This window comes from Silene latifolia, chromosome 11 (assembly GCF_048544455.1).
Source record: "Silene latifolia isolate original U9 population chromosome 11, ASM4854445v1, whole genome shotgun sequence".
Classification (NCBI taxonomy): domain Eukaryota; kingdom Viridiplantae; phylum Streptophyta; class Magnoliopsida; order Caryophyllales; family Caryophyllaceae; genus Silene; species Silene latifolia.
The window spans coordinates 139,129,567-139,142,096 of NC_133536.1; the positions used below are offsets into that span (position 1 = coordinate 139,129,567).

At 40.2% G+C, this 12,530-nt stretch overlaps 1 protein-coding gene and 1 long non-coding RNA gene across 2 annotated transcripts in view; one reads left to right on the forward strand and one right to left on the reverse strand.

Moving 5' to 3' along the window:
• The window catches only part of LOC141611928 (xyloglucan O-acetyltransferase 3), a 57,177-nt gene that overhangs the window by 11,968 nt on the left and 32,679 nt on the right, over positions 1–12,530 (reverse strand). The gene's annotated exons all lie outside the window — the stretch shown is intronic.
• On the forward strand, positions 7,129–9,464 carry LOC141615102 (uncharacterized). The gene is made up of 3 exons (XR_012529621.1): positions 7,129–7,304; positions 7,402–7,510; positions 9,233–9,464. It is a non-coding gene; the product is annotated as an uncharacterized LOC141615102 (long non-coding RNA).

A 12,530-nucleotide genomic window follows, 5' to 3' on the forward strand; every position in this document is an offset into this window, starting at 1 on the left:
GTGGAAACCATGCAGGAGGCAGGAGTCTGTCAAACAAAGCTCTTAGACAAGGCTACTTCTAGCCCACAATGAGGGCAGATGCAGCAGAATACGCCCGTAAGTGTGACGCCTGCCAGCGTTCAGCACCAATGATCCATCAACCAGCAGAGCCCTTGCACCATATCATCTCTCCCTGGCCATTCATGACATGGGGAATGGACATAGTAGGCCCCCTACCTAGAGCCACAGGGAACAGAATATGGATGCTGGCGATGACAGATTACTTCTCCAAGTGGATAGAAGTAGAAGCATTCACAGAAGTGAAGGACAAACATGTTATCTCTTTCATAAAATGCAATATCATCTGCAGGTTTGTCATCCCATCAGAGATCATATGTGACAATGGCTCACAATTCATCTCCAACGATGTTGAGGGATACTGTGCCAGATGGAACATCACCTTAAAAAAATCAGCACCCAGGACTCCAAAATCTAACGGACAAGCTGAGTCCAGCAACAAAATTATCATGGACAATCTGAGAAGGAGGTTACATGAGTAAGGAGGAAAGTAGGAAGATGAATTGCTACTAGTGTTATGGTCAAACAGAACGACACCAAAGATAGCAACATGCCAAACACCATTCAGCCTGGTGTTTGGTGCGGAAGCAGTCATTCCATCAGAAGTTCTAGTTCCCACACACAGGTATGGATGTATGACAGGGGAGCTGAACAACACAGAGATGGCCAGGAGCCTGGACACAGTAGACGAGCTACGAGCAAGTGCAAAGATACGTCTAGCTGCCTACAAGCAGTCAGTTGCCAGGAGTTACAACAAGAATGTGAAAGTCAGGCTCCTGGAGGTAGGAGACCTGGTTCTCCGTGAAGTGTTTCAGAACACTAAAAATCGAAAGGCAGGAAAATTCGTCTACAAATGGGAAAGACCATACCAGGTAGAAGGAGTTATTGGCCATGATGCTTACAAATTAATGACTATGGACGGTCAAATCATACAACGCCCATGGAACATACTTCACCTGAAGAGATATTACTTTTAATAATAAGTAGATTTTTAGCTTACAGAGTAACGTACTATGAAAAGCCAAATTATTTTAAAATAAAAAAGAAAAAGTCCGGTAGTAGGCATACTACCAATTTCATGTCCTTTTCTGATACCCCTGTTTCTCTCAATTTTCAAACTACTATTGGAGTGGTGTGGTCTGAAAGCTTCCTGGGACCACAATTGCTCTGGTACCCCATGAGATGGCGTCAGATACTTCACATCACCCTGATAGGCTTTTCTGCTTTTAGGCTTCTCTAAGTACGTCACTCTGGATCCTAATGTCTATGGTATGTTGAAAGTGTATCTAGCAGGACTGTCAACTGCCAACGCGGGGTGACAAGGCACATGGCACTCCAACATGCCTAACCTACTTTCTCCACTAGGAGCACCCTCACCAGGCGGACTGTGGAACATACGAAAGGGAGCCAGGTTGACAGCTGAAACGCTTACCCAGCTACCCCTGATACCACCCCTGGACGTAGCTCGCACTAATCGCAATTAATCTGGGCCCCAACATGCATGCACACGTATATGGAACGTATGTATCTCTGAGCTACCAGAATCCTAAAGCATCCCATTGGTCCTAGAATGACGATAAACTTGCCTAGATAACGCCCCTGTTGGCTCTAAAACATGATGAACACACCTTGCGTCATGAACAAGGTTAAGTAGTCAAAATTGCGGCATACGCCTAAATCAGTCATCAGACTGACACGGCAGCTAGCTGAGTCTAAATCAGCCTTTTCAGGCTGACACGACTGGTCTAAATCAGCCTCTGAGGTTGACACGACCACCCCTCCCTATAATGTGGCACATGCCTAAATTAGTCAGCAGACTGACACGACTGCTAGCTGAGTCTGAGTCAGCCTCCTCAGGATGACATGACTCGCCTAAATCAGCCAACAAGATGACACGGCAACTACCTAAGCTAAGGAAATTAAAACCTAACACACCAGATGTAATTAAAACTTGCCAAACTAGGTCAAGGGGCATTCCAAAATTCGGCCAAAAGTGCGGCCCCAAAGTTTGATCGCCACCACGGCGAGCCATCATAAAAGATGTTTAAAAATATTACAAGTCTGCCACCAAAGGGTCAGACTACCAAAAGTTCACTGATAAAAAAAACTTCTTAATTTTTGGTCACATTAATGACCTCCACATCTGGCATCTCCTCTGCCTCCTCCTGCTGACCATCTGTTTCAGGTACAGGACCAGCTTGCACACTCTCAGCTACCACAGCTTCCTGAACTCCATCAGCAGCAGCAACCTGAGCTCCTGCGGCGGCAAAATCCAGGGACAACTCTGCATCCACCACCGCAGCCTGCTCAGCCAATGCAGGAGAGTTCACTTCGCCGACTTCAGGCATCAGGATACTCAGATCAGGTTGAACCGGGTACAGGGTCTCCAACTGCTTTTCTTCTTCTTCAATAGCTTACTGAGTTGGAAGCTCTTCAAGGGCAGCACGCATCCCGCTGATCTTTCCCCGCCAGGTAGCATAGACAACGATATTTGTGGCCACGGTGATCATCTGACTAATCCTCTCCTCAGAACGCTTCAAGGAGTCAGATAATGTGCTGCAAACCTCCTGGCTGCGAGCTAGCTGATCAACCCCTTTCTTCAGTTTCGTCTTCGTGCCAGCTAGATCTGCCCTTAGCTCAGCCACCCGTCCTCTCAAATCCGCACGCTGCCTTTCCAGATCAGCGATGGACCCAGTCAGCTCCTTGTTCTTGGCGCTAGTAGCACGGCTGGTGGTTTGCACTATGTTGATCATCTTCCTGTTGTAGAGAGTAGACTGGAAGGCCTGAGGGCAAGAAAAGTCGAAATTAGCAGGAATTCAAGATAAGTGACTTGGAACATGCGGAAGAAGGAGGACAGTTACCATGAAAGCATTACGCACATCGTTTTAAGCCATCTCCTCGAGCTCAAACTCCGAGAAGGCATCCACCATGGAGGGGAAGATTATCTGGTCAATCTCAGGCCAGTATGGCACCTTGTCAACGTTGCCGAAGCCATCTGGGAAGTGAGCGATGATGCCACCGCTGACAGAAGCACGAGGGCTAGCAGGAGGAGTAGGAGGATGACGAGACAACGGGCTAACCTCTAAAGGTTCAGTCCGAGCAGAACTAGAGTGAGTAGAAGATGACTGGAAAGAGGCAGCAGGGGCGCTCCTCTTTGAGGCAGAAGCTGTATCAGGGCTGGCAGCGACTCTCTTCCTCTTAGCACTTTCAAAAATGACCTCTAGAGGATCAACCTTGGAACCTGGAAGCAGCCATAATTTCAGGTGGCAGAAACACTAGATAAACAGCAGGATAACATGCAAGCAGAGATAACATTAGACAACTTACCAGAAGACATGCTGTGAGCTGTCTGTTCTGGATCGGAGGAAGAAGCAGGTGAGTATACGGGTAGCAGATCAGGAAATTTCCTCTCAGACAGAGGGATGCAGAACAATTTGTTGCGAGCAGGAATTGGGGCACCAATACGGGTCAGGTAACAGGGACCTGCACGAAAATGGCAGAGTAAGCCAGTAAGCATTGAGATGAACAAGCCAGGCGTTAGGAAAGCTACTTACTTGAAGTAATAATCCATTTCTCGAAGACATAGTCAGCAGGCGGCTGGATAGAAGCCTTCCTCACGTAGAAGAAGTCCTCAAACCATTTCTCGTCCCCGGACTTTGACACATGCTTGAAGGGAGTCTCACCTGAACCCCGGAGCGAGAACTGGCCTCTTCCCAGGGACCTGATATCATACATATGGGCCAGATCGCCCAGAGAGATAGAATTGCCAGTATTCTGGCAGGCAGCTAAGGAGTAGAGGAGAACCCTCCAGATGGTGGCAGAAATTTGTGCCATAGCAAAGTTATTGGTAAAGATGAAGTCTTGGATAAGCTTTAAAAAGGGGAAACGGAGGCCGTATCTAAATGGGTATAGATAGAGACAAACCCACCCTAGGCGGATGGCATCGGCTTTCTGACCCGGTTCAGGGATGGCTATGTCCACCCCATCACCAAGACCGAGCATACCCTTGATTAAGGGAATGTCAGCGGCAGTCAAGGTAGAGTTACAGTCATGGGGATGAGTGAAGAGATTCCGCGAAGGGAAGATGGGGTCAGGGTTACGGTCAGTTGGGGTGGAGGACGAAGAAGCTTGTCGAGTTTTTCCCATAATTGGAAAGGAAAGGAAAAAAGAAAGAAGAAAGGAGAAGAGGGAAGGAGTACCTGGTGAAATGAACGGCGGTGGGAGCACAAGAAGGCCGGCGGGGAAGACAAAAGAAAAAGGAAGGAATAAGAAGGGGGGTTTTTTGAGGGAAATGATGAAGTGAATAAATAAAGTGAGGGGGGAGTTGAGTTTATAAAGGAAGAGAGAGAGAGAAGGGCGCGAGAAATGAGGAGGTGGGCGGCGAGTAATGATGAGTGCGCAGGGAAGTGTGTGAAATGACGGCTTAGGGTTTTAAAAATCAACTACGTAAATTCCTTGTTCGGCACCTTGAAGCGTACCTCGCAAGGAATTGGGGGCAAACTGTTTGGGCTAAAATTTACATAATAGGTAAAGCCCACTTAGTAAATAATTGAGGAAATGGGCCATGAAGGGATGAACCATGAAAGGGGAGTCCGTGGGTGGAGGAAGGTCAATGGGCTAGGAAGCGCGCAAGGGAAGGCGAGGCCCACTGAGAAGAGCGTCCGTGTTTAAGAAAGAGTTCAGGGAGAAGTCAGGGAGATCAGGGAGAATGGAGGGAGATGGCGTGTTATGGAAAGAGTTATTATGGAAGTTATATTCCTTTCCATAAACGTGGTAGGATACACCTAGGGTTCTTACCCTATAAATAGCCAAGGAAGCCATCAAAGAAGGACATTCAGGATCTCACACACAATACCTTGTGCTAGCTAACTTTACATTCCGTCTCAATTGTATTCATCCTCTCATTCGAAACTAGTGCAATATTTGGCAGGGTACCGTCCCTCCCGCGGTTGTTCCCACGTTGGGTTTTCCGCGTCACCAAATCCTACGTGTCAATTTATATTCCGTACTTTATTTCCTCATTTAAAATATCAAATACAAACGATCAATTAAGCAACCAACGAGTAAGACCGCATTGACCTAATACGATTAACTTGGTAAAAATCACCTAAACAATAATCATACTTGATCGTTTTACCAAAGAATTTTCATTATAACTTCATCCGTGGTTCCCGTCATCTTTGAATGTCATTGTATAATAATACTCCGTTAGTATTCTCTTCCTTTGGTGTCGAAAGGAGAGCGCAATTGTATTCCACAAGAGTATTTGTGAAATTCGGGGCATGTAATAGTGTCGAATATTTTTGAAGAAAAGTGTTTCGTGGATGATAACAAGATATCATATCCAGGAGATATAAATTTATTTCCGCTTGATTGTCTCGTTACGGTTTCAACACTGTTGTATACCCTCTATATCTAACAATCTTCAAGAATTATTTGTCAATGATCGAAATCGGTATGCGAAACGACAATGTTAAAAGGTTTTAATGGAGTCAATAATGAGATAAGTGAAAATTGGCATAATGGTTCCGTTGAAATATCGGTAAAAGGTTAACTGGACAATTTCATGTTCATATTGATAAAAAAAGATACGTGACGACAATAAACTGCGTATGAAAATCAGTAGAATTTTCTGCTTTTCGTGCAGTTTGTTGTTTCACTAATGTTGTTGAACGTTTTCTTATTTGATCTCATATACGGTCATATGGAATATTTATCCAGTGGTGGTTGACTTTATTTGCATGCCATAATTCCAAATTATTGCAAATCATGCTTCTGTTGTCATATAAGAGTTGGTAATAAGTTTGTGAACATGATTTGTATGAAGCATACTCTATTATCATTTAATAAGATGATGCATGTGTATTGGGTGCAATTCGTTATTTCATTTCTATCATTGTCTATCAGTATGTTGATGTGCTCTTGCACCACATACCACAACACTTTGATTAAGTGATTAACATGGTGCCATTAATTATCAATGTGTATGATTGATATATTGGAAAATGTTATGTACCGTCATATTATTGTAAGGTTATTTACCTTGTAAAAGATTTTTTTATCATTATGTTCTTCTGTGAAGGATATGGGAGAGGTAATATGATCCTTGATATCAGAATCAAGTGTGAAAGAATGATGACTATCCTCCTGTTAGTACTCTCATGGTTCGAGTATGAGACTTTTATCCTGTGGTGAAATGGAGTCATCATTAGGGTTCTTCACAATAGATTAAGTGTTTAATTATGCCGTTAAAGTTGAGTAAGTGATGTAGAATTACGTCAAATTAATGTTAAATCTAAGGTGTAGAAATATGCATTGGAAATAGTTGTGATTTTTTGTAAATAGAACATAAAAGAAGGGATAAATACGTGAATCTCACTCTAACCTCACAAGGAAATCAATCGAATCACTAAAACTCAGCCTCGCAAGGTTGAATCAATCAATCATCAATACATATATATATATAAAGCAGGAACTTTTCAAGCGATATTAGAGAGTCCAAATTTTTATAATTCCTAACAAGCGTAGATTTCGAAACAAATTTAATAAAATTATCCTAATAAAAGTAGATTTTTTAATATTTTAATAAGGTTATCCTAGTAGAAGTAGATTAAATTTATTTTAATAAGATTATTGTAACGCCCCGTAATTTCGGACCGTTAATATATTTCGGAAATAATTTATTAATCAAATAAAAGTTGATATTTAAGTATTTAATGTAAAAATAAATTAAAGAAATATAATTTTATTATATTTTGAAGAAAAGTATTTATTTTGATAGTTTCGAAATGTTTAAAAATAGTTTAAACAGTGTAAAACTTTTTATTTCGAAATAAGGGCGTATCGGGGGGAAAATGACAATTCGTTTGAACGTTGGGTAAACGAAATTGGAAATGTACTCAATTTTCTTGTAATCTCGTGTTTAAAAACTTTGGTCTTGACGGAATTTGCGTTTGACTTACGGATTTAATTATTATTGAAACGAGTCAAAACCGACTCGTAAAAATCCCGACTAAAAATCCCGCACCTTCCTTTCCTCCTTTCCTTTCTCCCTTACGCGGCACCCCCTTCCCCTTTTCTTTCTTTTTTCTGATTTTTTTGTTCTTAAGTCATCTTCATCCTCTAAAACCAAAACCAAACAAATTTCAACAAAAATTCAAGCTATTTTGGCCATAATTTCTTCGTTTCTTATCGGATTTTTGCATAATTTACCTTTCCGGAATCCCCTCGCCGAGATCTACAACTTAGTATGTTCTAATTTCAGTTTTCATTAAGTTGTTTTAAGACGAAATTTTGGTATTTTCGGTTTATATACTTATCTTTGTGTTTTAATTGTTTATTTAGGTGAAGAATTGGAGGACGAGTTCGGGGACTCGTATATTGTAGAGGATAGCGGCTAGTTGTTGTTAGGGTTTCGGTTTTGAGGTGCTAATTGCTCTTTTTCTAGCTTAAGGTAACATATTACGAGTTACTCGACGAAAGATCGTCACATGTTTTGATTTTTGTATGTTTGGTGATTTTTGTTTGAGTAGTAGTTATCACATGTTAAAATTTGTTGCATGCATGCTTAATTTGTGCCTTTTGTTAGTTTAAATTATCAAAGTTGAATTGGGAACGATTAATTAATGTTTAGACGGTCTTTTACTAAACAAAAATGGAAAAAAATGGTGGTGTAGGGGGACGGGCAGCAGGCCGGCAGGCCCGTGGCAGGCCCACGGCTAGCCCACGGCTGACCCGGGTTGGTCCGTTGCTTGTTTCGCGGTTTTCCTTGCAAAATTTGTCATTTCAGGTTTATTAATGACATAGTTAGTATGAGTACACTTTAGGAATTGAATCATATAAGTAATAAAAATTATGTTAATGGTAAATCTATGCTTATGTTAATAGTTATCACATGTTAGGATAGTTTACAAAATGAATTTGTAAATAATAGGCTCAAAATGAATTGTATAGGGATAATTGTAATGTTTTGTTGATTGTGCCGAAAACTGAGCCTTAGTCCCTTTGACTGATGCGATGTCAGTTAATTGAGTGATTGGTCAGCCGCAATTTAACCCGTACCTGTCGCAGGGTTGGGGTTGCGGGTAAAAATTCGGTTGTATGAATTAGATAATCGGCCTTTTTCTTGTTTTAGGCCATTTATCAAGCTTTAGTTCACATGTATAGCTTATTGAATTTAATAGTGTCTTGTATTGTAGAAATGGCCCTAGTTTCCCCTAAAGCCTTTAATATTGTTAAAATTGCTAGAATTAGAAATTAGTATTGAATACTTATTGAGGATATAGTTGGGTTGTTTGCTGAATAGACATTTATATAGCCTTTCACATGATAGAATGTTAGAATTTATGTTGGTAAGTAGGACTTTTTGCCCTCTTATGGTTAAGTGGGTGTCTTACTTGACTTGTGTGGTGAGTCTTGTGTGGTGTGGGCTAAAGTATTCAAGCTGGGACTAGCTGGGACTAGGTCCTAGGTGAGTACTTCGGCCTTCATCATAGATAGGTCTTTATAGTCTTTGACGAGTATATGTTCACTGCTTGATAGCCTTTGTGTTCCTGACTAGTGGATTTATATCCAAGTTGGGGCATGACCTCAGTTACTTATTTTGATAGTAAGGGGTCAGCTTAAGTACTAGCCAACCCTTTGGTGGACTCCTTAGGGTACTCACTTTGTTTTTAGAAAAATTGTGGGTCTTGGGTGCGGTGGTGTGTATCCGCATGTCTAGGTCTGCGCAGATTTTAGGCTAGGGTTGTGTTGTCTCTTGGCCATGTTTTATTAATATTAACCGCTGAGCCAAGATACCGGTTCGATTACCTTCCCTACCTCGTGGTATAGACTCGAGTTACAAAGTGACTATTGACCGTGCTAAGAACTTATGCCTGTCTTTGATATATTGCCCTTTCTTGTATGGTGATTTTATGAACTGTAATAGGTGAGATATAAGCGGTTCTGATTGATAAAGTTTGGATTACTATTTGAATTATATGATTCACATGATAGTTTAGTTTGGTCAGTTTAGGGGTCATAGGTTAGATTACATGATAATTACATTGTTTATCATATTGTTTACATGTTTTACTACATGTTACATTAATTTTGACGATTCGTGGCTGGGAGGACTCGAAGTTACTCCCCACTGAATTGTGGCTTTCGTGTTTGTATAAAATGCGATTGACAGGTTGTTGATGCTTAGTTGGGGTCACAGACGAGCTAGTGAGCAAGGAACCTTGGACCTAGTTTGGCTTTCTTTTGTAGAAACCTTTTATCTTTTGGTTTTGTATATAATTTGAAGGGACATATGTCTCCCTTTTCTATTTTGGGTTGTATCATTATGTATTTTCTTACCTTTAGCGGTGTAAGTAAGTTAGATTGTTAGCAATTGCAGGTTTTGGCACCCGTCTATTGGGAACGTTGGAAATGTTGTGATTGGTTTAGGAAAATTTTTGAAATTACAGGTTTTGGCTAGTTGAACCAATTACAAACATATCCTACCAGTTTTTCCGTAGAATTTACGCATTTAAGTAATTAGATAACGCTAAATTTTTAAGGGTCTCACAGTTGGTATCAGAGCCTATTGCTCCCGATGCACGTTTGTGCACCCCACTTAAAATCATTTGACCTTTAAATAATAAACTTGTGAGATGGGTAGGATGGGTAGATTTAGGATTTTATGTGGTAGTCTGTTTGTGATTGCTAATTGTTAGGTACTAATTGATTTTTCTCTTTTGTAAGATGGCTCTCCAATAGATGTAGATAATGCAATCTTACCTTAGTCTTCCAATCTCGTTGTTTATTCGTCTTTCAAATTCCTCTTCTCTCGCCTTGGTAACTACCTTTCAATTCTTTTTCCCGATTCATTTTAGGTCCGTTTTCTTCTTATAATAAAGTCCATGTGGACACCTTCCTTTTATTCCGCAGGATAGTTCCCTTGTTCAAGAGAACCCGGTTTTGAGAGAATGTATCATTGGAGGGCGTGAACGAGTTGAGAAATTGATTGGTTAAGGTTTGAGTTGTATAGGAGAATATAACTTGGGATCCTTTGGTTAGACTTGTTAGTTGTGCATGATATGAGAGCCTAGTGAGTTGAGGAACACCTTTGGATTTATGTCTATTGAGAGCTTGTTTGTTATAGATGATTGAGCATGGGTACTACCTTAGCACATAAGATGGAATGAACCTGAGCTACTTCATTTGAGAGTCTCGATGTTTCTTATGGAGAATTAAAGGAATGATAGTTAGCCCTAATCCTTGTAGGCCTTGAAAGGAATACAATAGGACATTAACGTTGCTTAATGGTTTGGTATCGTACTTTGGAATTAGTTAGTTTGTTAAACCTTTTGAGTTGACCAAATCTAGTATAGAGTAGCCCTTGTTGACCATATTAATCATATCTGAATTTGAGAATTTTGGTGGAAAGTTATTCGATGTAGTTCGTGAGTTCAAAGATGCGATTCTAATTTATGGTATCGGAGACTAGAAGTATTAAGTGGTGAGATGATGGAGTAAACAAGCCATGGTACTTGGGGATGACATAGCAAGTAAAGTTCGATGATGAGAATTGTAAAGGAGATACCTTGGGACTTGAATGGTAACAAATGAATTGGTGTGGTGAATTGATTTTGGCTCTTAGAACCAATTGAGTCGAGGAATACCTACCATTGTGGAGTCCTTGTTAGTCCTATAATTTGGTAGACTTTTGGGGCTTTGTTGAGCACCTTAGTGATGTAACCTTATCATATCGATCATAAGCTTGGATGAGTGTTTGGTAAGCGGTAACCCTTTCATTGTGCCGCTTCTATTCTCCTTTCCTTCTCTTTAACGTTCGTTGAACCCTGTTTTTATGCCGAAATTTACGTATCTTCTTCTTGCCCTAGAAATCTTCTTAACTCGAATACCTCTTATTTTTGTCAACCGTTATCTTTACGGTCTGACTCCTTAGTTTCCTAACTTGTCAGGTTCATGCACCCTTCGAAAATATCTTACCGTTTCTCTATCCCGTTATCACTCCTTATCTCCTTAGTATAGTTGGTACCTTGTTGACCATGTTTACAGAGTTAGTGAGATGTGACTTAAGGATATAGGATTGACTAAGTAGTCGAGTTTGTGATTGGCTTCCATAATCACTTTGGTATGTGGGTTTGATAATGTATATGTTACCGTGTGAGAAATGTTAAGTGTGGGTTTATTAGTTGGTTTTTAGTGAGTGATATTGATTATTACTTGAAGTATGGTATGAGGGTGAGAGTAGGCTACGTTGTGGGAAGTCTTAGCACTTGTTTTGGTAACTAGAAAGGGGTAATGGTATGGTTGACACCAATTGTTAGGTTAAAGAACATCGTTTCACTTATGGTTTTAGGAACTTTGAGGTGATAAAATATTGTTACAATTAAGACCTTGTTCCTTGGGAATTTGATGGTAAGTAAGTTTTAGGATGTCAAATTTGAAAGAATATTCCTTGAGATGTTGATAACTATAATGGTTTGGTGATGTGATTTGGTATTGTAGTTGACTCTTGAGAGTTCTTGAGTTGAGAGAGACTTAGTGTTGAGAAGAATTTGTTAACCCTATAGATTTATAGACCTTGAGGTCGCATTGAGTACTTGAGATGATGGGAGGATGTTGTAGCTGAGTGTAGATCCGCTTTTGGCAATCCTTAATAAGCAAAAGGATAGAAAACTTGAGATCCTATTGATTTTTTTCAGATTTTGGGGTTGGTATATTACTACCTTGTTTTGAAATGAGAATCTGGTGAACTATTTGAGGAACTTTCTTTTGGAGTTTATAGCTTGGTATTGGAATTCTTGATTAAAGATTTATTTGTTTTGAGGAACCCATAGTTGACACTAGTTGTATACGAATATAGCTTTGTTGGAAGCCTTGACCTTAGGCTTGTGGAAGTTGTTTCTGGATGTTTGAGGATTTAGAACGATGAGATCACACTTATAGTGGAATACTTTGTTTCAGGGAATAGATTAGGATGAGGTAACATAAGCGATTGAAGAAACCCTTGGGAGTGATCAGCGTTTCCTTGTTGTCTAATTTCCCTTCTTCCTCGATTATGAGCGTTACCGCTCATACCTCTTTTCCTTACTTCATCATACTCCTCTCATAAGTTTGATGTTGGTAACCTATGAAACTCCATCTTTGACACCCTTTTAGGTTCGACTTCAATTCTGACCCCATGAAATTCATACAGCTCTTTTGATTAGTTAAGCTTGAATCCTTTTAGCATACCTGCTCCTATGATGTCTAAGTTACTTTTCACTTCGGGGAATTTCTAAATAATTCAAGCTACCAGTTTCGATTCATTCTTGAAAGTTTATGTCACTTCTGCAAACCTAACCTATTTTTAAAGATTTGAAAATGAAATTTTGATTTATTTCCGTAAGGTATTCCTTTTTCTTACTCTTTTTCCGCATTACTAAGCCGTATTTAATCATAATTAGTAAAGATAGTATTCTTACTGTAGAACCTTA